Genomic DNA, 26620 nt, shown 5'->3' with positions numbered 1-26620 from the left:
GCAGCAAGGGGGGCGGGAGAGGAAAGAAGTAATTCTGTGATCTCAAGCTCATTAGAATTGAAGATATGCTCCATCAATGGAAAGAGAAATTACAGCAGTAACATGTTGATGCAGTGATACCCTCCCCCCCCACATTGTGATGCTTCACTTTATTATGATCCACTTGAATGACTCTCTTCAGTTATGACCAGTACCCATTTGTGCATATGCTCATTCATGTCATATTATTTGGGTTTAAAGGCAAAACAGGCAAGATATTTTGAAATAAGTGTAATGTTATGTTTAGGCAATTATAATTGGATAAAAAAAGGTACTTTTAGTATTCAGTAGTAAGCATGAATGAGAATAGAAAGGATATTAGCTAGATAGAACATTAACCTCTTGAATGACAGGCAATTTAAGGTAGTGATGCTGGAAAATATCAGAATGCTAGATTGAATAATTAGACTTGTTTATTCTTAGTTCCACAAAAGAAAGTACAAAAAGTTTTGAAATCATTAAGTGAGTTGCTCGCTTTCTCTGGATGAGAGATAGTTGCAAAAAGCTTTTCTTGTATATGGGGAAAGTGATTCATTTAAAATTATCTTGGGTATAGCTCTCACTGACTCCTCGGTAAAGGTCAGAACTGGTCAGGATAGTGACTCTTCCCATAATGTTTTTGCATTATGGGATACTAAGGGATTAATATGAAGTCAACAGGCTCTGTATACATGTTGACTAGTCTTGAAATTACTTCTTTGCCTAGGTGTAGGATTAAAACAAGAATGTAATTTCTTGTCTAGCATAATATTACAGCATAGAGATATCACTAAGAAAAAAAAATGTCAAAACATGAGTTTGAAAAGGATAACAGGAAATGAAAGAACTCGAAATAAACTTTCATTAAGGATATCTGTACTGTATTTGCCAGAATTGAAACCTTTTTGTTCTGATTGGAAGGTATTCACCATTGGTTATGAAATATTTTGTCATTACAGAAGCCTTATTTACGGAATCTGCAATGAAATTTGTGAATTAATTGTAATGAATGTCTAAAGGAAATATTTTGTTTCTTCAGTTGTTATTCCAAATTAATGTCATAAGGAAAGTTGATATATATTATTTCTTCATTGTGAGAGAGGAAAAGAGATTTCATTTTTACATAGTTTTATAATGATAGAAAGAAGGATTTTAGCTGGATAGAACATTAAATTGCATTTTCATACATCAGTGTATCAAAGTAGTTTTGTTAGATTTTTGGAACATTAAGTTCCAAAAAAAAAAGATCCAATTCAATATTGAATTATTCTGTGAGGTTTATCCAATATTTGAGAAAATTGGAATAAATATTTGAATTAAGGATTCAAAAGCTGAATATTTCATTTGTTTAATGTGTTGCTCATGCAAGAATGGGAGGTATTATTTTTGATATGTGCTAATATTATCAAATTTGTGCTTAAGAAAAATACATTCCTTTTGTCACATAAGACATTCAGGAATAATGGTGTTATGTTTACATTAGTGGTGTTAGAGATGTTTCAGGAAGTTATAATATGGCTATCATGTTACTAGTTGACATCTGTGGCAAAATTCTGTTTATCTTTAGATCTACAGTAATTCATATTTGGAGTGAGAATGAGTGTTGAGTTTGCAAAAAAAAAAGTTCATGATTTATTTGTAGATATTTTCTAAAATGAGTCCAAAGTTAATTAGTAATCATTTATATATTTCTGAACCCAGATATGAATCAGTGGTGCATAAATATAAGATTACACACACACTGGTGCAGGTGATAGAGAATTAAAAAAGTGGAAGGAGAGTTTACAGAAATACCATCATTAGTGATCAAATGCATTAAGATATAAAATTAGGGCTAGAAGAGTGATAAGCAAGCTAAAGAGTACAATACAAAAAGATATTGACCGAAAAATTTAAGGTAATTATTCTGCATTGGGAAAAGCAAGAGGAATAACTATGTAAGGACAACTTTGGATGATTATAAAAGGATGTAGTGGAATTATTTAATAAGCACTTTGTCAGCATACATCACACTGGTGGAAATGATCTTACGCAATGCCAAGAAGGGAAGCAAATGATAATGAAAGGTGGAATAATAACATTTTTTAGGGAATATGCAAAAGTTAGCTATACCCTTCACCTGGTTGTTTATTGAGGGTTTTAGTGGGAATGGTGCCAGTGCACAAGCATTCTTGAACAGAAGTTTCTAGTTATAGACTAGTCTGCATATCAACAGTTCCAATTTAAAGATAATGAAGCAGTTGCTTAGGAATAGAATGTAAGATTGGGTTGATGGACATAGGTGTTTAAGTTCAGATGGGTTTGTGAAGTGGGAGCTTGCTTTGTCATTTCACTTGCATTTTATGATGTAATGATGCATTGCATAAGAGAGACATAAACATTGATATTCTTACTCTTTGCAAAGGCATTTGATGATTACCATCAAAGTTGCTACACAAGTTGGAGTGGATGGTATTAATTAGATGGAGATTGGCCTTATTTTTATTTTTTTCATATATGGATCCCATACACAAGAGGTCAAAGGACCTATAGGCACATCAGTGCCATGTGTGTGGGTGCAGATAAAGTCTGATTTTTTTGGATGACTGAATTTTAGTTGCAGGTTGTAGTTTGGGAATAGCCTTCTTCATGAAGAAGGCTGTTCCAGAGGACAGAGGTGGACAGAAGCAGGTTTGGTGTGTTTGCAGTTGCACACAGTAAAGGGGCATTGGACAGCTGCAGATCTTGTATTAACAGGTGCATCAGAAATTGGATGAATGATGGTTGCCAATTCACTGGAGCAGTGACCATGGAAGTACCTGTAGAATATACAGGGCTTGAAACACTAGAGGGTGAAGTGTGAGTCTGTAAGATAGATCATCTATGAACCTAATTACATACCTCTGGATGGCGACAAGGATTTTAAAGGAAGTTTAGATGCACCACCTCAAAGGGTGCACGACAACTGGGTGATGGAATAAAAGATCAAATATGCAATTCTATTCTGTTGATCTATTACCAGATAAATTTAAATAATATTTTTTGACAAATGAGTTAAAAGAATGGTGTAAACATAAAATTTGAAAAATCTCGCGTATAATTAAGTTTATTTTTATTGTGTAGAATTACGAATTGTATAGAAGTCATATTGAAATTTCCCATACAAAAAATGAGTTAGCTAGTTAATAAATAAAGTTAAGGGGATAATAAATTCCTCATTATTTTAAAGCCGAATAAGAAGATCAAAATCTAAGAGTTTCATGCCAAATAATGTTAGGTGAGTTCAAGCATAAGTCAACACTTGGTAGTAGAACACTAGGGCAGCTCGAAGCAAAGGTGGAGCAAGTTTCGATCACGAATAATATTTTCTCATAATGTAAAACGCAGCTCCTAGGAGATGTATTACTGTTTTACATTATGAGTTAAGGTCACTAGGTCACTACCCAGACCGATAAAAAAAAAAAAAAAAAAAAATAGCCTCTTGGCTCTTGAGTTAAGGTCACTAGGTCACTACCCAGACCGATAAAAAAAAAAAAAAAAAATAGCCTCTTGGCTCTTTATTGTAGTTAATAAATATTAATATTATATATTTTCGTTTATATCATATATCAAAATTTGTGGGATCATTTAAGAAAGAGATGGTTAAAAAGAGTGCTCCGAAAATGATATAAAAATGAAAAGGTATAATTGCACAATATTAAAATAAAGAAAAAAATAAAGATACAGTTTTTTAATTCATTTAGTAATGTTATTTTGTAATTAACAAACATAATTTGTAGTTTAATTTCTAGTAACCTAAACTAACCTAACTACACAATAAAAATAAACTTAAACTTGAAATAAACTTAATTCTAAGTGAGATTTTTCAAATAACCTAACCTAAACTAACCTTGCCTTACCTAACCTAACTACACAATAAAAATAAACTTAATTAAGCGTGATTTTTCAAATAACCTAAACTAAACTAATCTAACCTAACTTAACTAAACAATAAAATAAACTTAAACTTGATTATAAGCGAGATTTTTCAAATAACCTAACCACACAATAAAAATAAACTTAATTATAAGTGAGATTGTTCAAATTTTATGTTTATACCGTTCTTTTAACTCATTTTTACATGGTAATAGATCAACAAAATAGAATTGCATATTTGATCTTTTATTCCATCGTTCACTTGGCTGTTGCCTGGTTGTCCATCGCCCATTTGACCGTGTCCCACCTCAAACATGTGAGCAGTATTCTAAAAATGGAGAGATTTGGGATTTATATATAGGTGAAAGGTTGGTTGGGTGTAAAATATTCTCTTGAGTGAAAGAGAATGCTGAAGAGGCTAGTGATGTGTTATACCAGAAAAGACTAGAGGTAATCATCAGTCCAAGCAAAGAGATCTGATCTTGAATAGTAATTTTATTTCTTGAGGGTAAGGGTATGTGAGCTGGATGGCAAGATTTTTTAGATTTATTTATTGCTGTTAATATAAGCTTGTTCCATTAGTCATTTTTCAACAGATCATCTTGTTTGTCCCAAGTATGAGCAGAGGCACTTGCACTGAACTTGGTAAACACTGGGGAGAGGAGTTAATCTTTGGTGGAATTCTGGGATCTCTCTTTTGCATGAGAAAAGGCAAGACTGTTTTGGTGGCATTGAACAAAAGGTTGTCCTCGCATTGGAGGATAGTATGTAGATTGATGTTTAAGGCACTAGTGGTAAATCTTAGTCTGAGATGTCAGAGTACTGCATGGTTTGTCAAATATGTAGGATGAGTGGAGAGTACTATTATCTGTATAGTTGTGAATGCGATTAATGGTTATTATGAGTAGGGTCATTTATGGAGGAGAAAGAGTAGGTGATAGGATAGAGCCTTGAGGCACTCCACCATAGGTGAGGAAGCTTGAAGAGAGGGAGCCATCTACCATTACTCACAATTACCAACTTTCTTCACAATGAGAAGAAAGTTGGCTACCCGGTACAGAGGGTGATAGGGAGACAGAAGGATGGCAATTTGTTTAGCAAGCCTCGATGCCACACATGGTCAAAAGCTTTGGAAATATCAATAGAATGATACAAGTTGGGTGTAGTAGGGGCTGTGTCACAGAAAAGGGAACCGTTTATTAAAACATGTTCTTGGGATCTTACTGTTTTAGCTTATTTGTTAATGATAATTCATATGGAATTATTTCATATTTTATGCAGATAGCTTTCCATACAGCTTGTGTGATGCAAGGTTTGGATTGGTGGTCAGCTGGAGCAGGTCATTGATATATAGAAAGGAGGTTGGGTGAGAGGCCGGAACCTTGGTATGGCAATCTGATACACTTAGAGAATTATGCTGTTCTGCTTCAGTAATGTTCTTTCTTTCAGCCACATCTTGTTCATCTGTGTGTTGAAATATCGATACATTCGGTGTTTGAATTTTCTAGAAGGAATGTCTTGCATTGCGCAAATAATGTAGATGCATCATGGAGTGAGGGAACATCATGTTGTTTGTTGTTGTTTGTCTTCTCCATAAGATTTTTATGTAAACCTATCATGCATTCATATCATGGATGAGCTAAGGATTTTTATATATATATATATATATTTATTTATTTTTCTACATAGTTTGGAAACCCTGCTTTATAGATAAACATGGAACTTTTCAAAGCCTCTGATATGTGGTGATGAATGGTGTTTGGAAGAAACAGCTGAAAATACGTTCTTACATTCACAGGATTCAACAAAGACAGCCTTATAGATCAGTTGGTGGAAGATGCTCTCAAATAATGATTGCAGTACTGGGAAATGGAACAAAAATCCCTCAAAATTTATCTGTAGTTTGGTAAATCAAAAACATTTTTATTATATTTATGAGAAAAACATTCACAAGAATATAATAATTTCATTTGTTGCAAATATTTCAACCAGAAACTGTGCATCAGCATATCACTAAGTGAAGCTAGAACAAAGAATATTAATCCTATTTACAGAGCTGAACCATGTGCTAGATGCCACTTAGTGGCATTTAGCATGTGGCTTATTTTATTTATGTAATAAATAAAATAAGATAAAGCTCAAATTTACAATTAAGTGATTCAAAATAAAATTAATTAGATAATGAAATGACAGCATCATATTAAATTTTAAAAAAATTAGAAGGGGGGAACACTATTTCTTGCCATTTATGAGGAATCTTAGCAATACAGTCATTCAGGTTTAAATTTGGATGGTGTAGAAGTGCCTCAGCGCTCTTTAAATAGCTGCTCACACCTAAACCTGCACCGCTGTAAAAGGTGAGTATTGACCCATAGGATATCGGGGTGATGTCTACTTTATGCAGAGTAAGGCCAGATTTTTCAGATTTATTTATTGCTGTTAATATAAGTTTGTTCCTGTAGTCATTTTGAACAGACCATCCTGTTTGTCCCAAATATGAACAGAGGCACTCACACTGAACTTGGTAAACACTGGGAAGGGTGGGGGGGGGTTAATCTTCAGTGGATGGTGTTAGATCCTGAATGCAGAGCTTTACAAGCAAATTCTTTATTCAGGATTTAACATGACAAACTACTACTTATTAAGGAGATATCTGCACATCGGCTAATAATTATGAAGTGTTGTTTTATGTCTTGTAATAATGTATAGTCCATGTGTGCGATATAGTGAGAGTTATTGTTAGGTTATTTGTAATTCCCAAGTAAGCTGTCTAGTACCTTGCGAAATTCTGAGAAAAGTTTATAATAGTAATCCGGAATAATCGCGTATAATTGGTTTGAGTCGAGCGTAGCGATGGAGGCTATACCTACGTGGAAATATGACGTCAGAGCGCCTTCCTAGAATAATGTAACCGGACAGGTTAGCGAGAGTGTAGGATCAGCCAAGGGGCATGAACGTTGGGGTTCGTGGGTGAAAACCGCATTGAATAGAGGGCACCCGAATAGGGCGAATAAAGGACGATGCACGCCGTTTTATGGGGCCTTTTGACCTTTTGATCTCGGAGTGCCGGATTCGAGTTTTAGGGGGAGTTTGTCGGAGGATTCGTGAGAGAGCGGCGAGTTGACTATGGGAATGACGGATGGCAGGTTCTTTCCTTGAGAATGCTTGAAGATTTTCAAGCAGAGCTGATCGCGATATGACGGCCCATGTGGAATTGAGCCTTAGCGGAATGTCCCATTAGAGAAAGTTTCCTGCGGAGTGGTAGACAGCACACAACAGTCGGAAACGATTAGAAGAAAAAGCGTAGTACATCGCCAGGCGCAAAGACAGCCGAAGAATATGCAGTACGGTAATCCAGACCTACATGAGATGGCGGCATGAAATCTGAAAGGATCCGGTAATGTAAGAGTTTTTGTTCTATGTTAAAATTTGTTTAGAAGAAAAGGAAAATTGTGTGTTGTAACTAAAGGACACTAGTAGAGAACTTTTAGCGAGAATTTGACTGAATTAATTAAGCCCTTGTGGAGCAAAGAAGAGTTGTTAAATAGGCAGTGATTTGTGAATGGCTAGACTTGCTTAGATAAAATTTATAATTAAGGTAATCATTGATAGAGTATTAATGAAAGTGTTAAATAAGTATTCTGTGAGTAACTTGTGAAGGGAATTATATAGTAGTAGTACTTTGCTTAAAGCTAATCTTATCCTTTCGTAATCGAAGGACTTAACTTGCTCTGATTCATTGTGCTTTAGTATTACCCTTAACTTAGAGTGAATTTTGATCCATTGAGTATTTAAACTTAAATAACTGTAAAATGTTTTATGTTTTTCCAATAAACATGCTTTGTACCTTATACCTGAGTTATGCCTGATTACGAATTCAAACCACCACTTATGAAATTGAACCTTTTTGGCGGGAAGGAATTTAGATATAATTGTTTAAGTGAGATTCGGTCTACAACTGCTAACTGAATCTGCACAGCGCTAGCGTGAGATAAATTATTGTGTGTATCCTTTTAAGTTTTGAATTATTTCCCTGAACAAGAGTCTCTTCTGTTATAGGATATTGGCTGGCGCAGCAAAAATATAAATTTTGCCAATATCCGAAGAGGAAATAAATCTGAATTAGTATTTTAGGAGCGCAACAATAGATTAGAAGGAGAGTTATTATAGAGGTAGAATAAGATATAATATAGAGAGATAGCGACATAACAATAGAGTAGCCGCTAGGACTTTGATTGTACAAAGTTTTGAATAAGCAAAAGGATAGATTCTAGAGACAGTAAGTTAATGTATAATAGGATTGAACTTACGATTTACGAGATAACATTATATGAAAGTAAGGATATAACAATAACCAGCCAACGAATTACAGATATAACAATGGTAACCAATAGATTTTGATTGAAATTTAATGCATGTTAAAATATCAATGTTGACTCATTATATAAAATGATTATTTTGAATAAACTGCTTGGAATTCAATTAGTCTCATGGCTGAATAGCCACATGCTTAGGTTAGAATAGCCACATGCTTAGGGAAGTTGGATGCTTACATTATAACCACATTTCATATTTCATCATTAATTTAACTGTGTACTATAGTAACTTGAAAAATGAACACATTTACTCCAGGCTCTGTGTCACACAAGGCTGTGTGTTTCACCATATAGTTATGTTCCTTTGGCATCTGGCAGGCATGTTTTTACAAATTGTTAAATATATGTGGCATGCCAGTTTCAATTTGGCAGACTTATTTCTAAAAATAGTATTTGTGAACTATCTTAATCATATAGAAAATCTCGAATATAAAGTTACCTTATTTCAAGTCTTAAACAGTATTTTCTTTTGAAAATTTTCATTACATAAATCTTTTGTTTCTGCACTTAACAGAAATTTATTCATTCATACATACTTCTATCAGTTACTTTGATAATAGGTTGTTAGGATGTTATACTTTGTTTTGCTTACTTCTGCATAGTAGGGTGTGACTGTAGGGGAAGGATGGTTTTTTTCCCAGTGTATAGGGCCATAGATTTCAGTTCTCTCCAATCACACCAAATACAGTGCTTTGGCTCTATGTATGCCGTAGCATTAAATACAGCATTTGCTTGGGTGTGTGTTCAAAATACATAAACCTTTGGGCCCTTTGATCAGACGTACAGATGGCACAGCAGGTCAAATTCTTAGTGTTCCAAGTGGTTTTAAAACTGCCCAGAAAGCGAGGCAGGATGAGCACTGAGACAAGAGCATCAGTGGCTGTTGACTGGTTATTGTCAACCAATCCAGTGGAACATTGTCATTTGTCAAATTTATAAGAAGTTATAAATTTATAACTTTTTTGCTCATATTTACAATGGGAAATAATGTTGATGATCTAATGAATGTCCTGTTTTTCTGCCAGAACTTTTGCAGGTTGTATCATTGTGAAGGAAGTGTTGTCCTCCTTTTCCAAATTTACTGAGCAAGCACAACGATGCAAAAAACTCTGAGTACATGAGACACTTCTCTATTTCACATTACAATGCATGTGAAATAGCAACACTTCTCTATTGCATATTGCAATCCATTAGAATGGATTACTGGATGTGAAGTGCAGTCAAGACTTTTTTGTTGGCCTTGTTTATTATTCTTCAGAGAGAAAAGTGTTTGAAATAAGCATGGATATTCTGACCTTAATCATTTAACAGCACTACTGCAAAAAACATGAGTACTCCCAATCACATGTTCAGTGATTTTTAAATCTTAAGATATTTGGAAAACAAAGAATTGACACTCATTGACAAAGAAAAACTGAAGTTACCTGTCATAATGAACAAGTAAAGAAAAATATAAATTTTTAAAAAGATTAATTGATGCTAGATGCTCTTTGGCTAAGCATGAGTTTCCTTTGAGAGGTCATGATGAGTCTGAAGATTCAAGTAATCGAGGAAATTATATAGGATTTTTAAATGTGCTTGGTGAGCATGATCCTCTTTTAGACAGTCATTTCAAGGAGCTTCATGTCAGTTGCCCCTCTTTTTGTCAGAATTTTATTTCGAAAATTGGCATTTGTTAAGTGTCTGAATGATATGTAATTCAAACTAATTTCAAGTTTTATATATATTCATTTTGCTTTTCATAAATTGAGTGCTTTCTGCATCCAATGACTATATTGTAAACAGCTGTTTCACATATTTTGTGGAACTGAATTTGAAAGTGTATATGTTAGAACAGAAGTCTTTAGTTAGCTGCTATGTTTACTGCTACAATAAATCTGTTCTGTTTGCATGTATGCAGCATAGTCTGTGTGAGTGGAGTGTTTTTTCCATTAAGTATGTTGTTAGAGTTCTCTAATCACACTAATCGTTCCTAAATACAGTACACAGATGTTAAGTCTGTTTACTGTATTTAGTGATAAATATTTGTTTTTCTTGCTTGTGCAGTATAGTCTGTTGAGGTTTGAAACATTTTTTAATGGTATAGGGACATTTTTATTCTAGTCTTCAGAAACAACAGACATAGTAAAAATGTATCTATTCCTGAATAAAAAAAATGAATACTTCTGGGTATTGTTGATAAACAACAAAATATTGGCATGTGTGAGATATCTATTATTGATAAAAACAGAAGAGCCGCTGACACTAAATAAAAATAATAAATAAAACTAATGAATGTAGGATTCCCAAAAGTGTGGATAATTTCGATAATGATCAGATATTATGTATCCTATTATTGCATAAAATGTATACTGAGTCTCAATAAACAAAAGAAAAAGAAAATTCTTAGAAACTAAGCAAAATATACATAACATGCACAACAAATTTTACAAGATGATTTGCTGCTCATCAAACCACATGTTCTTGCCATGCCTAAATGAATCTCTTGATCAACATTATTAGTTCATTGGATTAGCCTCTCCCTATAGTTTAACTAAACTACTAAATGTACCAGTGGCTGTTTATTATTGGTTAGTTATTTATACTTTGCAAGCAGATCTTTCTCTCGTAAGTTTTTCTTTAATTAAGCCATCATGAATTCAATTCGTGTCTAGACTTTATAGGATCGCATGCTAGTTGCTCTATCCAGCAACTTATAGGACGCACACATTACAAATGTCAATTATTAATAATCTATTTGCCATTAATGAAAATTTCTACTCTGCACTTATTCTTTCCTTTACATTTCTCATTCTCACAAGGCTCATAAATGATGGTTAACACATTTACTCCTTTGAGCGATTCAAATATACCAACCGAATAGAGCATTCTCCTTTATTATTATTTTCTAATATATTTTAAAACAAACTCATTGTCCTCCACTCTATGCAGATTTGGTTACAGTTAAGTGATAAAGTATTGGAAGTTATCCTACAGTTTAATTACATTGTACCAATTAAGATGAGTGCTGATGCACTCCTAAAACTTACATCAACAAAAATGCAATCATACAGTCAAATTGATGTGAATTTTGTAGTGCAAGTTGTATAAGCCACATGACAGCATACCCAACCCAAATGGGCATGCGATGCCACTGATATTGGTGGCATCGCATGCCCACACGTATTATCATAATCATCTGAGGCCTCTAGGGAGTCAAGGACTCATTGAGGGAGGCTCAGCCAGCTGTCATACCTTTCCTTGTATTCATTCACATTAGATGCACTCACTACCCCTAAAGGCAAACTATTCTACTTACTCACTGTTCTCTGGGAGAAAAAAACCTAGCTCTTATCCTTTTTTTGACTGAACAAACTTAACTTCCATGGATGCCCCAGTGTTCTCTCCCCCATCTTCCATATAACAAAAAAATTTCATCAGACAATATCTTATAACAAACACCCATTCAAAAGTTTAGACCTCTCTCACATCATCCCTCTTTCTTCTGTTAATCAGAGTCTGTAATCCACATACTCACAATCTCCTCATAATCTAAATCCCATGATCCAGATATAATCTCTAACTCTTCTTTGCACCCTTTCCACAGCTTCTTTATCCCCTTGGAAGAGCTGGGAGACCAAATCTGCACACAGTAATCCATATATGGTCTTATAAAGAGGAAAAATGACTTCCTTATTCTTGCATATCAAGGTTTGCTTCAACATTGAAATTATTGTCAGTTGTATTTGCATCTTTTGCTATGTGACCTTTGAACTTCAAATTCCTATCCACCAATACGCCAAGATCCCTTGCCTCCTCAGTTTCTTGTAGCATAACCCTGCTAATATAATATGCCACTGGAACTCAATCATGCCAAAGTGCATAACTTTACACTTACTAACATTTAACTGATAGTCATTTTCATTTGCCCAAATTTCCAGCCATTCACCTAAGTTTCTTCATCCAGTGAAGAGGTAGCAGTGAGCTCAATGTTATTATTATTATTATTATTATTATTATTATTACTACGGGCTACTCCAGGGAGTCCTTAGACTCATCGAGGGAGGCCCTAAACATCATGTTCACACAACTGTTCAACATTCTCACAGTATCTATCATACCTTGCCTTGAACTCGCTCACTGTCATAGCACCCACAACAGACTCTGGCAGCTTATTCCACTCATTTACCACTCTAAAAGTAAAGAACCCAGCTCTAACACCCCTGCTAACCACGCTCTTGCCCAGCTTCCATGGGTGTCCCCTAGTTCTCCCACCACCAGTCCTGATCCCAAAAATATCCTCTGAATTAATCCTATAGAATCCTTTTAGCAATTTGAATGTCTCAATCATATCTCCCCTTTTCTGCCTATCAACTAGTTTCTGCAACCCACAAATCTTCAACCTGTTCTCATATGGTTCATTCCATAGACCTGCTATCATCTTAGTCACTCGCCTCTGGATCCTCTCCACCTCCTCCCCATCAAGAAGGAACCGAGGTGACCAAATCTGGGCACAGTAGTCTTATCAGGGCTCAGTACAGAGGTACAATAACTTGCTTGTCTCTGCTCGTCAAGGTATTTTTCAACAACCAAGTTGTTGCATACACTTGGTTAATAGCTTTTAATAAAATGGGCACTCATTAGTTGAACAACCCTTGTGCCATCTGCATTTAGAAGTCATTCTTTCTTTTACTTGCAGCATATCGATAGAATTCTTGTGGTTTGTCTTTAGCATGCAGAGCCAGTTTCTTTTTATACTTGGACTTTGCTTTCCATACAACAGTTATGACTATTCTAGCCTGTTGCTTATAACTTTCATAATGACATCATCCTTATGCGCATAGTATTCCTTCCACATCATCGTTTCCTTAAGAATTTTACTTAAGATTACACATCAATTTGACTCCTACCCTATTTATTCTTCGAACTATTGGGGCACATTCTGATATTGCATCATTTAATCATCATCATCATCAAATTCCTGCCATGTACCCTCAAGGGGTGTACAGGATATGACAGTACTACATGAAAAAATTACATCATTACTAACTTCCTATCTACAATTTTCCTCCAAATCAGTCTGTTACTTGTCAAGACTCCAACATTATCAGATCTTATATTTCTATCATCTAAGGCACTTTGTACCGTATCAATCCACCTATATCTTGGTGTTCCTCTGGGTCATTTTCCTGCCAACCTGGCAGAGAACACTTGTTTTGCTAATCTTTCCTCTCCCATTCTATTTAAGTGACCATACCATCTGAGATTAGCTCTGCTAACGCATTCCTGGATGCTGACAATGTCAAGTTCTTTCCTAATATCCTCATTTTTAATATGATATTGCCATTGATGCCATCTGTTCACACCTCTAATCTTTCTCAGGACTCTCATATCTGCGGTCAAGTGTTTTACTTCTGACCCAGCTCTCAGATCCATAAGTTAAAATTGGTTTGAACACAGTCTTGTATACAGCTAATTTAGTGTTCCGACTAATTTCTTTCTTATTCCATATGAATTTATTCAATTGACTTCCCACCATACCAGCTTTGCTGATTCTGTTGTCTATTTCTATATTTAGTTTACCATCTTCAGTAAAAATTGTGCCTAAGTTGCTGAAATGTTTTACTTGTTCCACAGGTTCTCCATTCACAACACAGTTGACATTTTCAATGATTCTGCCTATTTTCATTGTCTTTGTCTTTTTATTGCTGACCTTCATACCATATCTATTACAACAGCTATTCAATTTAGTCAGAGAATCTTGCAGACTTGTAGCGGATTTATTTAGAAGTATAACATCATCCGCATAAAGCAAAGAGCTGACATTAACATCTCCAATTTTGATATCAGGTTTAATACCACATTCCTTCATAATGTGATCCATATAGATAATGAATAACAGAGGGGATAATGTACATCCTTGTCTCATACCAGATTTAACATTAAACCATCTTCCTGTACTTCCTTCAATTCTAACTGCTGACTCACAACTCAAATAAAGACTAAGTATTGCTTGATATAATGCCCCATTGACACCATATAACTGCAGCGTATTGAATAGCTTCTCTCTTGGCACCTTGTCATATGCCTTTTCCAAATCGACAAAACTTAAATACAGATCTTTGTTATATTCCCATGCTTTCTCGACTATTTGTCGTAAAGTGAAGATCTGATCCTGACAGCCTCTATTTGGCCTGAATCCAGCTTGTTCTTCACCAAGCTTTTCTTCCACAATTCTTCTCAACCGTTTCTCAAGTATACTTGCATAGATCTTGCCAGGAACACTCAGTAGGGAAATACCTCTGTAATTCTCACATTCAGTTTTATTTCTCTTTTTATATATGGGTACTATGAGAGCTCTACTCCAATCATCGGGAATTCGTCCCTCTGTCCAGGCTTTCTGAACTATGCAGTGCAGCCACTGTAAGACTCTTATACCACCATACTTCAGCATTTCTGGTCGAATATCATCTACTCCTGCTGCCTTTCCACATTTCGTCACTGCATGCCTGGTCAGTGTTTTTTATCACTGTGCTGTCATCACTGCTTGTTTCATTTAGCAGTTTTTCAAAGTAATTACTCCATACTTCAAGGATATCTCTTTCTTCCATTTTCATATCACTTTTATCATCTCTAACTCCTTTTACAGCACTCTTTCCTCCATTCCTAAGCTTCTTCAACAACCTCCAGAATATTTTGCCACCTTCTTGATATTTATTTTCTATATTCTTGCCAAAGTCCTCCCATGACTTTTGTTTAGCTAGTTTTACACACTGTTTAGCTTTCTTACATTTGTCTCTGTATTCTGTAAGAGTAAAAGCTGACTTATTTGCCAGGAACTTTTGATATGCTTTCTTCTTTTCCTTCACTGCCTCTTTAACTTCCTGTGTCCAGCAGGGAGTTCTGATTTTTTTATCCTTGCACACAACCTCACCACATGCCTCTCTGGCAGAATCAATCAATGTTTCCTTCAGAGTTTGCCACTGAATCTCCAAGGTTTGAATCCTGTTCTCAAACTCTTTCATTTTCTTTTCAATAATATTTCTGTATTTTAGTCTACAGTTCACATCTGAGAGCTGCTCAACTTTTATTCGCTTTAAAACTTTCTTACATGTTATTCTTTTCAATATGAAATTCAATTTTATCCTGCTCAAGACTAAATAGTAATCACTTCCAATTTCAAATCCTCTGTACACTCTGGTGTCCTGCACCAGGGAGAAAACATCACTATCAACAATAACATAGTCAATGAGACTTTTCTTATTCCTAGCCTCTTCTCTCCATGTGAATTTGTGCACATTTTTATGTTGGAACATGGTGTTAGTAATAACCAGTCCATGTCCTGAGCAGAAATCCAACAGATATTTGCCATTATTATTAGCTTTGCTCTTTTCTCCAAATTTTCCCAAAATATTTTTGTATGTCTCACAATCATTTCCTACTCTACTATTTAGATCCCCAACAAGGACCAACTTTTCCTTTTTCATTGTGTCAGATGCTTTTTCTAAAGCCTCAAAAAATTCCTCCACTTCTACCTTAGTAGAACCTTCTGTGTGATCATAGGCATAAATAAGTCTCATTGTCCAGTTCCCTATTCTCATATTTGCCCACATTACTCTACTTGAGACTGACTGCCATTCAAGAAGATTATTTTGTGTTGAATACTATGGCTACTCCTTCTTTTCCTTGATTGTCATTGCCTGAATATAACATTTTGTATTTATTGATCAGAAAGATCTCACCAGTTTTGGTCTTTTTTGTTTCAGTCACCCCTATTATGTCGATCTGGTACTTATCTAATTCCTCAGCTAGCTCCATTTCTTTGCCATTCAGGCTTCTTACGTTGATAGTACCGATCTTTAACTCTGGTGATGTTGAGTTGGGGTTTGTTTTCAGATTTGTTCCAGTAGCTGACTTTTCGCTGTTCGCCCTGGTTCCCTGGCAAAAACAACGGGGTCCTTGTTTAACCGGGCGACACCCCAGCCGGCATGAAATTTTGTCATGTTGTACTATCATTTTTTATTTTGGTTTAACCAATAAGAATACAATTTGGTCGGCTAAATCCCAAATTGCCAGCCCATCCTCGTTCGTTCAGTATCAAAGTAGATACCCAACAGGGTGCACCACGAGAAGGTGAGAATTGGACATTATGTCAGAAGCCCTGGTCGGTTCTCCGCATTCCTTTAAAGGCTATGTGGAGGTCTCCTCTCAGTTATACAGCTTTGACCCTTAAGCAAGTATTGTTTAAATGCTTTCCATGCACTGTCTATGTTCTTCCCATCCAGCAACCGATCCCATTCCATTGAACTCAGTATACTCCTCAGTTTGTCATAATTTCCTGCTTTGTAGTTCAGCATGTAACTTTACTAAATGGAACATTTATATTGTCACTTCTCAAGTGAGTACCACATGATCACTGTCACCAATCGGAGGCAGAATAGTTATTCTTTTAACTTAAATATCCTCTGATACTATAATCAAATTTAACCCTTTGACCTCGAGTTCCTTCTGTCGCATGCTGCTTGAAGAAATTGTCTTGCAACAGTTCAATAAATGCATTTTCATTCTCTTCATGAGATTTTACTGCTAGTCTCCCATTATGATTACTCTTTTTGTGCTCATCTTTTCTATTTGGTGATGCATTGCTTCATCATTAGCAACTGATTTACTAGGTCTGTAACAACATCCCACTATGTAATTGATCTTGTTAGATTCCAACTCGCACCAGATGGCTTCAAACTTGCTATCACATGAAAAATATTTACTAGTATTGCAGTCATAGGTTTCAACTCTAAATGGATTCAAGACATTTGATATCATTAGCAGCACACCCTCTCTTCTCCTATCCTGTCCTTCCTAAAAATACTGTACCCATTACACTCGATACCAGTTAGTATGTCTGATTCTGATAACCAGGTCTAACTAATGCCTACAATCTGAGGTTCCAACATATTGACTAAGGCAACAAACTCAATCCCCTTTGTTTCTGATACTTCTAGCATTTGTGTACAGACATAATAATCTACCTGCTTGTTTTTTTGTATATTCTTTTCTGCTGTCTGCATGACACAGTAGGACAACTTGCAGATCTCTATTTTTCTCTAGTGCCTTATACACGTAGATATCTTTGCACACGTTTGGGTCCAAACCAGATGAACACCAAGTTGAAATCGCTCTCTCCTCGTCAACATTTCCATGACAAAGCCCATTCTAGTCATTAACACAGTTATAACAGTGTTGCTCTTACATTCTCACTATTCCTCCCTTTATAATTTAGTTTCCCTGACTCTCTGTGTTAGGTCTCATACCAATTCTTCGTTTTTCTAGACTCCTGATACCAAACGCATTCGGGTGTAGGCTGTCCCTCTTATACAAATACAATATTCCCTCAAACTCACTCCACACATCCATTCCTTCTACACAGCCTACACATCAAAATCATTTGCCATCATAGGTCTTCTCTTAATTCATTTTTATCATATTGAGATAAAATACTGATGATATTCACTTTCTCACTCTTGCCTCTTCCAACAATCCTTTCATGTCCTCCCTCATACGGAACATCACTAGTTAAGTCGTTAGTACCTACTACAATTATGATTTCATTTTTACTTTTCTGTTTTTGAATTGCTTCCTTTATGCTCTTAATTTTTGCTCCAGGTATAACTCGCTCTTCAATAGCATGTTTTATTATAGAGTCACCATACCAAATAATATCTGTCTTTTTACGAACAACGTCACTTACTGATTTCTGTTTCTTCCTGAATTAACTGAATTATAAATCATTAAATTATGTGGTATTGGGCAAATTAATGTTTAAAAGAAGTGTCATCCTATAAAAGAATATCAGAATAAAATATTTCGAATATCTGTAAATCAATCAGAAAGGTGTTTAAAAAAAAAAAATTCTGTGTATATTTGGCTATTGTTAGGGACTTTTTAGCGTGTCTACTGGACGTGTTCTTTCCTTACTTTCTCGATAATTTTTTTTTAGCTTAGAGCCTGTTACTTGAGCAGAAAGGAATATTAGCAAGTATATCTAAGACACAATTCATTTCTGAGATGGCAAGTAGTAGCAACAGTATTTCTTACTCTATTGTTGATGTCGATGAGGGAAATTTTTCTAGCTGTGAAGATAGCGATTTTGCATATAGTTCAGACATGCCTTCATGCGGAAGATGAGTGATCGTTACTAAATGTAAGCCAGGTTGTACACAGTTTCCAATCATAGGTAAGTTAGGAACTACTGAAGATTTTGACATGCCAACATTTTAGGTGTCTCAGTCTATTTCTACATGATGATATTCTTTCCTTCATAGTGGAACAGATTTACTTTTGTGCCTGCCAACATCAGCATGTCGAGTACAGTCTGCATGTTTCGTAATGTTATAACCAAAAAACAATTCAGTCTCATTGTGAAGTACACCCAATTCTCCATTTACACGATAGATTGGTTCCAGAAAAAATCATGTAAATGAAAACCATGTAAAAAAGAATACAGTGCATATGAAAAATAGAAGAATGATTCCAGTTGTGAAAACCGAATACGAACAATAAGTTATTTTCAAACAACACACACACACACACACACGCGCACGCACGCACACACACATATATATATATATATGCATCTCTTAAAGAAAATAGTGTCACTAATAAAAACAAATTCAGAAATGTCCAAATACTTAAATTTTATTCGCTGTCACTTTCTGACATTAGTTGCATTCTTTTTGTATGAGAATGCAACATTAGTTGCATTCTCATACAAAATTTGCAACTAAATCAACAAAATTCGCTATTCATACTGCAATGGCAAATTTTCTTTAGTAAAAGTAACTAAATTAGCACTAATTTCTAAAAATTCTGAAGGTGGATTTTTTTGTACCACAACTCTGTAATTAATCATTGAGATCCTGTTTTGACTAGATCTTTGTATAATTCTTCATATCACACACCATGACTTCGTTTCACGTTTAAACTTCAGATCGTTCAGTATTTGGATCATGTGTAAGAAAATGACTTTGCAATTTACTAGCCATTTGAAGCCCTGCTTTAATTAATCCTGCAGTGAGTGGTATCTCTTCGTTATCATCATCATCGCTTTTTTATCGAGTTGTCCAGAACAGTTCCTGTTATTTCATCATCGCCACTAACAGCCTTGTCAACCATCAATTCTTCAGTATCTGCAGGCGAAAAATCATCATTCCTTCTCTGCCAACTGCATGTGCTAATCTGATGATATTGGGATATACAGTTGTATGCAAAGGTACACAGTTTTTCTTTTTCACACATTCTGGCCAAGTAGCTTTTCAGCATGCATTTAAAGTTGATGCAGTCCAAAATAGAAAATTTCTTCCACACATCAATAACTGTCAGAAAATTATCCAGTTTATCCAAAATGTATTGGAATGTTCTATGTCAGTGGTGTTCAACCTTTTTTACGAGCTACTTTTCTATAAAAAGTTATTTGGCGATCTACTCTTATATATAAGTTATTCGGCAATCTACTCTCTTATATAATATCGATCACGTTCCCCCAACCTGATATCTGATTACACACAAATAAACAACTAAAAAAAAATACACAACTGAAAACTTTTGTGTATTTAAAAATTTATTTATCACTTTTAATTATTTTAATACAAGTATTTTAATATAACAAAAAAAATATATTGGAATAAAATATTTATTTCTCTTTTTGAAAAACGAAAGAAAAAACAACAGATTGATTACAAACTAACAAGCTACAGGAAACGCGTGGATTAAAAAAAAAAAAAGTTAATGTGAAATTTGGCATTGTTTGGACCTCGCAATATTTTCATAGTCAAGTTGATAAGAAGTGGCCAATTGCAGACAATTATCCAAATGATCATTTGTAATTTGGTTTCTTAATTGATTTTTTATAACAGTCATATTTGAAAAAGCAGATTCTGACAAGTATGTCTCTGAAACACGACAGAATTTTTCGCGCAATATCAGTTAATATTGGGAATTTTTCATGTGCATACTTCCAAATGACTTCGTTGTTTATTGATTTTAAGTGTAAATTATTCTGAATGTTTATTATTTCAAGTTCTACTTCAGCTTGGTTTATATCAAACAGCCCACTAATTTTATTTGAAATTTCTGTGATGTTCAAGTTTTCTTGAAATGGATTATTGATAAAAGATACAATCATTTCAGTTTTATTAAAATCTTTAAATCTTGAATTTATTTCTTCCTCAACTAATTCTATTTCACAAATAAATTCTTTTAAATCATAGCAAAGCATTTCTTGATTTTGTTCAAAAAATTTTAATAAATATGGGAGATGTCTAAATTTGCGGTCATTTATATTTTTCTTTAATAAAAAGTAAGTATTGTTGGAAAGTTTTTATTGAACTTAACATGTCAATTAAATTTTTATCTCTACCTTGTAACTCTAAATTTAAATTGCTTAATTTCGTACAGAAATCTACTAAAAATGATAAGTGTAACAACCATTTTTTATCACTCAATTGTGGAAATGTCTCCTTTTTCATCAAGAAAATTTTTTATATCGTTAATTAATACAAGAAATCTTTCTAAAAATTGGCTTCTGCTGAGCCAGAGAACATTATTGTACAACAGAAGTTCCCTATCATCATCATCATCATCATCTGCCTGTAATTTAAATAACCGCCGTTGCAGGGCTTTTCTTCAAACAGAATTTACAATTTTAAATGTAATATCCAAAACATCTTTTGGATATTACATTTAAATTTAATCTTTTACTACACAGTACTTGTTGGTGAATAATACAGTGGTACGTTAAAAAAATCTGGATATTTATCGTTTTTACATAATGAAATGAAGCCTGGTTTATTACCTATCATTGCAGAACATCAGTAGTAATAGACACAAGTTTAAAAAGCGAAAGCTTGTGTTGTTTCACAAATTCATCAACTGCCGAAAAAATGTTTTCTCCCCTAGTCCTTCCCAATAACGGTATAATTTTCAAAAGTTCTTCTTTACTTGAATAATCTTGAAATACCTGCGAATAAATACCATTAACTGAGCAATATCAGTGAAGTCGTTTGATTCATCAAATTGTAATGAAAATGCAACACACTGGTGAATGTCTGACATTAACCTGGCCTGGAAACTTTTCTTTCGGCAATTTGAAACTTTGTCTGTGGCCTAGAAGTAGTCTCTCTCTCTCTAGCGACGTCTCAAACTGAGAAGCTCCTCTCTCAAGCAATTTGGATCCGGGCAGTCTCTCTGACGGCGACTCTGGACCGGGCGGCCTCCTCTCTGACAGCAATTCTGGAGGGATCCCTTCTGCATGCTTCAGTTCCCTTTTTATTAGGCCTCCTCTGAGACCTCGCATGAAGTTGGCAACCCCCAAAGAATCGGTATGAGTCTTTCATCTTAAGTTTCAAGTTCGGCATGCCTTTTGTTCTCCTCCACTTTCTTTTGATTGTAAGTTGCCGGCCATCGGAAAGCTGTTTGAACTCTTTCTGACTGACTTCAGAGATGTTTACACTTAGAGCCTGCAAGCCTTTCTCATAAGTTTCAATAACAATCTTTCTAATGCCACCATGTACAGCTTCGGCGACAAAAACATTGCCTTTGTTTTTAACACTCTATTCTTAACATATTCTTATTAAAGCAGTATATACAGTTAGCTTCAAAAGAGTTATTTACAAAAACATCTAATACAAACTATACCGAGACAAAGTTTATTTTTTTACAATATTCACATAGGACTTAACCTAAGTAAAAAATCGATGTAATGTGCTTTGGAATATTTAACATTTAAGCTACAATCGAGTTTTTACACTTTGCTTATAATCGTATTCACTCGGATCGCTGTTTGACTTCCACTGATCCAAATTAATTCATTTAACCGGACTTATAAGAAAATTACTGATTTGATAATTTTAACGAAAAATAAATAAACAATAGCAATATACTTAAAGTGAATTAAAAATAATACAAAATAATGATAAATAACATATTATTTTTTCAGTTTTAATTAAATTTGTATGGAGGAACACACAAGAGATCAACCAAAAATCACTCTGCGATCGACGAGTTGAACACCCCTGTTCTATGTAGTAAGTTTTGAAGGTAGCGATCATTCCATCCCTGGTCTAGTGGTTGTATTAAGGATGTTGTGTTAGGTGGCAGAAAGCAAAATTCCACATTTGGGTGTTCTAAAACAGGTGAATTGTCTATAATCAATAAAACTTTAAACTCCAGATTTTTTCCTATCAAATAGTGTTTAACTTCTGGAACAAAACATTGATGGATTCATTCATTAAAAATTTCTTTTGTAACCCAGCCTTTTTGATTTTTCCTTCCAGTGCACTGGTAACGTTAAAATCCACACCTTTCATTGTCCGTGGTCTTAGAGATCAAGTAATGGTTTTAATATACGATCTCCTGAAGCATTGCTGCAAAATAATAGTCACACTTTTATTTTGCAGCAAAAAATCACTTTTTTGTGATTTCGCTATATAAGTTTTACTTCGCATTTGTCTACATTCTGGAGTGTAGAGTAATCTCTGATATTTAACACATTGAGGGGGTTTCCCAAAATTCAAGTTTAAGTACATATGTACCATTAATAATGGAACATGTATAGACCACAGTAATAACTTTAATTAAATAAAGGTACAAATATTTCGTGCTGAAAGTAACAGTACATCCTCAGTGTAGAACAGTTAAAGGAATGGAATAAACAGTGGGTGTATCACCAAATAAAATTGTTGCCACATGTCAAAAGGTTAATTACTAAAATATTATTAAATAATTCTTTAAAGATAATTAATTCATTGATGGTTGCATAAAATAAGTCTCCCAAACTTTTAGGGGAGAGAGAACAGTCATTTTGATTTAAATTCGGCCAATGTAAGAGGGCTTTGCAACTTTCTTTAAAAAGGTGTTTATATTTAAACCTGCATCTGTGGAGAAGACGAGCTTTATCCCACTGGATATTATGACTAGTGTCAATGCTATGTTGTGCTAGACCAGACTTATGAGGTTTCATCTATTCGATATAATATTGATGTTCCTTCATTCTTTTTTTCCACAGAATGGCCTGTTTGTCCATAATATGACAAATTGCATTCACATGGTGTCTGGTAAACACTAGCCAATGATAGAAGTGACAGCTTGTCTTTTGAAGCTGGCAACAAGTGAGAAATTTTGTTGATAGGAAAATATGTGGAAATAAGATGATACTTCTTCAAAATTCTGCCTATATGTTCTGAGATGCCTGAAATGTAAAAGATTGGAACTCTGCAGTCTGTTGAAGAATCCTGAGGTGTTGGAACATAGGAGTCAATTATCTGTTGGATTTGATTACGGTTGTAACCATTAGATTCTATTAACTTTTTTATAGTGAAAAGTTCTTGTTGTAAGCTTGATGGAGAGGAGCACACTTTATGTGCTCTATTAATTAAAGATTTGATAATGCCAATTTTTTAAGAGGTGTGATGAGCAGACTTTTGATGAATGTATCTGCCAAAAGCACTAGGTTTTTGATAGACACTTGTAGACAAAGCACCAGAGGATGTGCATGTAAGGAGGATGTCCAAGAATGGTAAACTACTTGACTTTTCTTTTTCCATGGTGAACTGAATGCATGGGTGAAGCTATTTATCTGTTGTAGAAATGTGGTAAGTTCCTCTTCAGCATGTGGGCAAATAGCAAAAACATCATCAACATAACGAAACCAAAGAGAAGGTTGGGGATGAATGGATGAGAACAAGGTGTCTTCCAGATGTTTCAAAAAATAGTTTGCCAAAGGTGGAGATAGAGGGCTACCCATGGCAGTACCTTAAACTTGTTTGTAGATCTTGTTTTTCCAGCTGAAATAACCTGAATATATAACGAATTCAAAAATCTCTGCAATATCCGGAGGGTAATCATCATATAGTAAGTTGACCGTGTCAGCTAATGGAATATTGGTAAAAAGGGAAACTATATCAAAACTGACTAGTCAGTCAGGCTCTTTGATTTGGGATCAAAACAACTTCGTGAATAAACTGCGCACTCATTTTGGAAGAACTCCTCGTTTATATGGCCTCCCAAAAATCCATAAAGAAGATTATCCAGTAAGCTCCATCGTGAATTGTATTAACTCTCCCACTTATCGAATTGCTAAATTTTTGTCACGATCATTAACTGCCCTTACTTTTATCAAAAATTCAACACATTTTCTTGAAAAAATCAAAGATGTTTAAATCAAAGAGTCCGACTCTACTAGTCAGTTTTGATATTGTTTCCCTTTTTACCAATATTCCATTAGCTGACACTGCAAATCAGTTGCTTTCTCTAAAGCCTCAAAAAAATTCCTCCACCTTAAAATTCTCTACCTTAGTAGAACCTTCTGTGGGAACATAAGCATGAATAAGTCTCATCGTCTAGTTCCCCACTCTGATATTTGCCCACATCACTACTTGAAATTGCTTGCCATTCAAGAAGATTAGCCTTGTATTTAGTTGAATACTATAGCTGCTCCTTCTTTTCCTTGATTGTCATTGAATTAATATAACATTGTATATTTATTGCTCAGAAAGATCTCGCCAGATTTTGTCTTTGTTGTTTGTCACCCCCTGTTTTGTCGATCTTATCCAATTACCTCAGCTAACTACAATTCTTTGCCATTCTGGCTTCTTATGTTGATAGTACTGATCTGGAACTCTGATGTTGAGTTTGATACTGTTTTAGGATTTGTTCCAGTAGCTGACTTTTTGCTGTTTAAGCAGCCCGTTTCTGGCATGCTTGACTGGTACACCATAATAGGATTTCTTATACAGGGGATGTTCTGTATGCTCCTGAACATTGTGTTGGTAATAACTCGTCCATGTTCTGAGCAGAAATCCAACAGGTATTTGTCAGTGAGACCTTTCTTATTCTTTGCCTCTTTTTTCCATGTGAATTTGTGTACATTTTTATGTTGGAACATTGTGTTAGTAATAACCAGTTCATGTCCTGTCGTCAATGTAACAGGTATTTGTCATTATTATTAGCTTTGCTCTTTTCTCCAAATTTTCCCAAAATATTTTTGTATATCAGACAACCATTTCCTACTCTGCTATTTAGATCCCCCAACAAGGACCAACTTTTCATTTTTCAATATGTCAGTTGCTTTCTCTAAAGCCTCAAAAAATTCCTCCACTTCTATCTTAGCAGAATCTTCTGTGGGACTATAGACATGAAGTCTCTTTGTCCAATTCTCCATTTTGATATTTGCCCACATCATTCTACTTGAAATTGCCTGTCATTCAAGAAGATTAGCCTCATATTTTGTGTCGAATACTATGGCTACTCCTTCTTTTCCTTGATTGTCATTGCCTGAATATAACATTTTGTATTTATTGCTCAGAAGGATCTTGCCAGTTTTTTCCTTTTTTTGTTTGTCATCCCTATTATATCGATCTAGTACTTATCCAATTCCTGACCGATGTACGAACTTAGAAAGAAAAAAAATCTTCAAAATGAGCATAAATTTTGAATCATTCTATATCTAGGGTATCCTTCATATTATATTTGCAACACATCTTCAGTGGTTACGCACACTAGATATTACAGTAATGTGCATCCTAAAAAAAAAAAAAAAATCTTGCAATTTTAAGCAAAAGATGAAGAGTCTCTGCTAAATACCATTGGATATAAATTTTTGATACTAAAAAACTCACAATCTAAAACAGAGTAATGCAGTAGACAAAAAAAAAAAAACATTTGTTTCTAAAACTGAAATGTGAAGACCATATAATGGTATTTTGCAAGGAAAGAAAGTAAAAAGTCATATTTATTTCAATAAATGTTATTTTAAAAAAAATAACTAACATATTTTCAATGCAAACAAACATTTGAAAATTCGCAAAAAAATAATTACTTCTGTATTGTGAGTAAAGTGAAAGAACATGAAGTTGTTTGGTTCTGTTGCTGTGCTATCAAGAATAAAAGACTGCAAATTTACTACTACTACATAGTTCGTTGCAAAGGCTGATATATGGTTATTTCAGGATTAATTATTTTTGCACATGTGAAACTCATTTTTATTTTTGGGAAGACACACAATAAATAAATTGTTCAGCAAAAGAGGATCAAATATCATAAGACAGTAAAGGAAATTCCAAGTAACAGTACATGAAAAGTGAAGTGACACAAAGATCGCTCCACCACAGTTAATCCATTAATGGCTCTAAAATTGCCATTCAGGGATTAATGGCAGATGGGGATAATTGCATGATAAAAGGTAGAATGCTGATAGAGTTTTGATCCATGAAAAATTCTAGGATGGTCTGGATGTTTCATCCACCTTTGCCAGTCTTTTTTTTTTCTTTCCATTAAAACATCTCATTCCATATCAAATTATT

At 34.6% G+C, this 26620-nt stretch overlaps 1 protein-coding gene across 1 annotated transcript in view; it reads left to right on the top strand.

Annotated features, from left to right (window-relative positions):
• The window catches only part of blw (ATP synthase subunit alpha blw, mitochondrial), a 193458-nt gene that overhangs the window by 88258 nt on the left and 78580 nt on the right, over positions 1–26620 (top strand). The gene's annotated exons all lie outside the window — the stretch shown is intronic.

This window comes from Typopeltis vanoorti, chromosome 7 (genome assembly GCF_054136105.1).
Source record: "Typopeltis vanoorti isolate ZY-2024b chromosome 7, IOZ_Tvanoo_1.0, whole genome shotgun sequence".
Lineage (NCBI taxonomy): Eukaryota > Metazoa > Arthropoda > Arachnida > Uropygi > Thelyphonidae > Typopeltis > Typopeltis vanoorti.
This window is presented reverse-complemented; position numbering and strand designations above follow the sequence as displayed.